Source organism: Lactuca virosa, chromosome 4 (assembly GCF_052849685.1).
Source record: "Lactuca virosa cultivar CGN04683 chromosome 4, Lactuca_virosa_CGN04683_v6, whole genome shotgun sequence".
Lineage (NCBI taxonomy): Eukaryota > Viridiplantae > Streptophyta > Magnoliopsida > Asterales > Asteraceae > Lactuca > Lactuca virosa.
In genome coordinates this window covers 198495734-198500562 of record NC_136429.1, presented here as the reverse complement: position 1 = coordinate 198500562, position 4829 = coordinate 198495734, and positions in this window count along the sequence as shown.

Below are 4829 nucleotides of genomic sequence, written 5' to 3'. Positions count from 1 at the left end.
GAAAACGAGGAAGAGCAGTGTGTACAAGCAGCCAGAGCCCGAACGGTGATTTCCTAAAATACCCTTACTTTTATATTATGAGATATGTCATGAGGTATTATGCATGCTAGAGATAGGCTAGGTATTTCATATTTTAGGACTAGAGTGGCCTGATTGCTGATGCCTTAGCCTAGGAGTTGCTGTTATCTGTGATGAGCTTTCGAGTATGTGCAGAGTAAGAGTATCCAGTAGGAATCCTTTTAGAGAGGGATTTGAGTATAGGAGTAATCTAGGAGAGATACCTAGATGAGAATTTGTGGAACCTACTGAGAGAGTAGTTAGCTACCCGCGAGGGGTAGAGTTGTTGAGTTCGGTGATAGTGACGATATTCGATGCCCGAATGCTGCTTGCTTGTTTATTCGATGCCCGAATGCTGCTTGTTTCGTGCCCGAATGTTGTTTATCACCTACAGTGGGTTTTGCGTGTGGAGTTATCACCTACAGTGGGTTTTGCGTGTTTATTCGATGCCCGAATGCTGCTTGCTTCGTGCTTTGTGGAACTCCCGATGATGGGAGTCAGCTACCAAGTGAATGTGACGATATTCAGGAGGTAGATGACTGGCACCATAAGGAGTTTCTCAGCAGCTGATGGCGGAGAAGTGTGAGAACCTAGGAAGAGCCTAGGGAGTGACCTTAGTCAGATGAGTGCGCTGGCAGAGTAGAGCATTTCGCTGGGAAGCGAGCACGCGTGTCGGGATTGGTGATTGCGAAGGTTGAACAGCTACTTAGGGACTCTGGGATGGTCCGTGTAGAGAGTATGGGTAGATGTGGCAGGTAGTATGGGCCCGTACTATAGAAAGCAGAGGACCCATACTCGATGCAGGGAGTATACCGGAGGATCTAAGTAGTAGATCGAGAGGTGATGTCATGGTTTGAGTACCATGATTTATAGCAGATCGAGAGGTTATGTCATGGTTCGAGTACCATGATTTGTAGCAGATCGAGAGGTGATGTCATGGTTCGAGTACCATGATTTGTAGCAGATCGAGAGGTGATGTCATGGTTCGAGTACCATGATTTGTAGCAGATCGAGAGGTGATGTCATGGTTCGAGTACCATGATTTGTAGCAGATCGAGAGGTGATGTCATGGTTCGAGTACCATGATTTGAGGCAGATTGAGAAGAGAGAACATGGTTCGAGTACCATGATTCGTAGCAGATTAAGAGGAGGTAACATGGTTCGGGTACCATGATTCATAGCAGATCGAGAGGTGGTCACATGGTTTGAGTACCAGGACACGTGGCGGTTAGTGCTTCTGGTTTTATCGGTTATTCTGTGGTGATTGTCTAGACTGAGATCAGATGTGAAAGAGTATGGGGCCAGAGGGCCATGATGAACGAGTTTTAATGGAGCATCCCTTGAAAGGGAAATCGAGTTAGCTCCGAGGGACTGTTGGTGAGATGCCAGTTGGAGTCGCAAGACTCAGGGATCAGTAGGGACGGTGCATTATGGGAGAATACGGTCTGGGCTGAGCGACCGGCCGATAGTGGAGATGTCATTTTCTGTGACCTGAGCGGTGCTATTTCTGTTCCTGTGGGAAACAGGAGAGGTATTGAGGTTTTTGGTTTCCGAGGTTGGGGGTGAGCCCTGTGGGGTAGCTTTGGTTACGATCTTTCATCGGAGTATCTGGGCAGTACGTCTGCCGCGAGGTAAGGATATAGCATGAGCAGCTTGTCAGTGGGGACTGAGGTGGTCAAGGACCAGGATACACCCTATTTGAGCATAGTAGGGCATGTGTTAGTTGCAGCAACAGACGATCAAGAGGAGTATATCAGAGCGGTGGCTCTTACTGTCTATGATGGGTATCGAGTGTGGAAATGAGGTCTCTACTCTTATGATAATTCACGTGATGGGACGCTGGTTGAGGAGTCGAGGATGAGGAGTATGTTAGTTCATTATTTTCAGACTGAGAGTCAGGGTTACTACTGGACAGTTGAGATGTCCGGTAGTGGGATGGTACGAGATTTTGAATGACTAGAGGTAGTCATGACGAGAAGTTTCTGAGGATTTCATCTGAGATTCAGGGTATTTGGAGTTGCTTGATCTCCATCGGGGAGATCATCGAGCATTGCGTATCACCTTCCAAGAGTAGGTGCGATGTTACTGGTAAAACAAGTCTATGGGATAGATTATTGGTGAACCAATTGGTGATGGTTCGAACCCTGAGTGGGGGAGAACCGGGTACTTTTTGAGGAGATCCGAGATTTGTTCAAGAGCGGTTAGAGAACTGGATATAGAGACCTGCGGTGTGGATTCCTGAGACCAGGGTTATTGGTGGTCAAGGCGAGGTGCCGAGCGAGATAGTGCATGTGGTACGTGTTTGAGAAAGGATGAGTGTCTCCACGGCAAGTGGCCGTTGGTCGGAGACCTTGTGGTGGTTAGGAATCCTTCAAGGTTATAATGGTGAATTCGAGGTGGTTGGCTTGTAAGGTTAGTTCGGCGGTTGAGAATTTTCTGGTTCAAGGTATGGACTATTATATGGAGTGTGGGAAGGGAAGAAGTTGATTGGGCAACCAACTTCAGGGTCGTTATGAGTATTCTGGCATGAGTTTTGAGCAATAGAGGAGGAAGTTTCGGAATGTCGTCTACGTGTTCTAAGTCGTTGACGACTCCTCTGTGTTTCAATTGAGAGTTGGAACATTTCGGAGTTACGAGTGGTGCGAGAGGAAGATCAGTTGCGAGACTTTGAAAGGATGCTTTGCGGTATCAGGGTATGATACCGTATACACGAGATCAGTGGGTGAGGAAAGACTGTGTGAGGTTCGGTGATGGTGTACCGAGGTATCCGAGCATGATGCCCTGATTACCGGGTTATTTTGAGGCTTGAATTACGAGATAGTAAGTGGAGTATCAAGTATCTATGATTCCGGTGGGAGCCCTTCGGCTAGTGACAGCAAGTGAGAAGGTGTTGTGATACTGCGGGGAGCCGTAGTACTCACTAGTCAGAGAGGGTGTTGTGATACTGCGGGAAGCCATAGTACTCACTAGTAAGAGAAGGTGTGGTGATACTACGGGGAGCCGTAGTACTCACCAGTCAGTGAGAGAGGGTGTTGTGATACTGCGGGGAGCCGCAGTACTCACTAGTCAGAGAAGGTGTGGTGATACTACGGGGAGCCGTAGTACTCACCAGTCAGTGAGAGAGGGTGTTGTGATACTGCGGGGAGCCATAATACTCACTAGTCGGTGAGAGGGTGTCGTGGTGCTGCGAGGAACCGCATTATTCGTTAGTCAGAGCATGACTCAGGAGAGTTTCAGGCTTGGGTAGCCCCAATATTTGAGTTTGTGGGAGCCTGTTGGTCGAACCAGGGGCGAGATTGGGGTCTCCATGTTTGTCAGGAGTCGTCATATTCTGAATTGAGTAGTGGTTTTCGCGACCAAAGGGAAGTGGATCAGTGATGTACGCATGGGTTGCGAGTCATGAGTCATGAGTTGAGTGGTTCATTGGGACAAGTGGTTCCAACTCCGGGTCAGATCGAACTCTCGAGTTTGAGTTTGCCTCTGGTAACGCGTCGGGTAGGCGAGACGAGATTCCAGATTCAGAGATGAGTTCCATGTTGAAGGGTATTGGTTGTCATCTGGTGTCTTAGACCTGAGTGGGTCAATTCGTTGGTACGGAAAAAACCGCGAAACGCATGGAACTAATGAGTAGTAGACGACAGAGGTCGAGGGTGAGACGAATTTCGTATTCGCTTGAGGTAAAGCGAACTTCGTGACTTGTGTGTCACACTGGGCCGAGATAGTTGTATTGATAAGGAAGTCAGTGGGACGTTTTGGTACATGCAATGGGTAACCTTTGGAGGTTCAACTTTTGGGTCGGGAGATGACCTGGTACTCAGTCTTGAAAGGGATCTTGAGAAGGGAGCTGAGGTTTATGGTTATCAGATGTCGGAGAACGCTTCTGAACAAGCATGATCATCTGTCGTGCCTAAGGTCAGGGTGTTGAGGGGTCGTTGTTCAGATGGGTCCTGATTGCAGTACAGTGGATGGGTCCCTGGTGTGATGTGATCCTTTCATTCCTTAGTATTGTTGGATTAATGTCTAAGTCCATAACTATAATTGGTAAGACTTGACCCGACCCGGCATGGTCCATTTGGGTTGCATGGCATCATGCATTTGGATAGACTATAATGAGAGAAATAACACTTAAGGTTGGTTAATATATTATAAGTTCTAATATATTAATAAGGTTATTTAATTAGTATTGATCAAGAATTAATTTGGAATTAATTAAGTGATCAAAAGGAGACTAATTAAATATATGGGTTGATTGTGTAAATCATTCATTCTTATATATGTGGGCTTGTGATCCAAGATTCCTTATGTTGGACTAAGTCCATGGGGTGACCCATGGATACTCCATGGAGGTTAAAATCCATGGAGCATAAGGAATGGGTAAAGTTATGAGTTACATGGTGTAACCCTAATAGCCACCATATAAAAGAATCCCATGGCTCAAGAAATCGTGTACTAATGTGTGAATATGAGGGCTAGACGATTTAAAGGAGTGTTCCATTTCTCTCACGTCATTCCATGTGCATTTGGTGTTGTGTGAACCATTTGAGGTGTCACACTTGGGGCACTAGGCACTCAAGCTTCATGAAGACATTCTACATCAAAGAGGTATGTATTCTATCTTGTTATATTTATTATTTTGTATGCTAGATTAGGATAATACCTTGGATGTTCATAATTGTATGTATAATAGAGAAAACATAGATCCAAGGTATTTAGGGTTGCATGTACACTTAGGAGTGTTAGAATGCTCATAACCCAACAGTGGTATCAAAGCA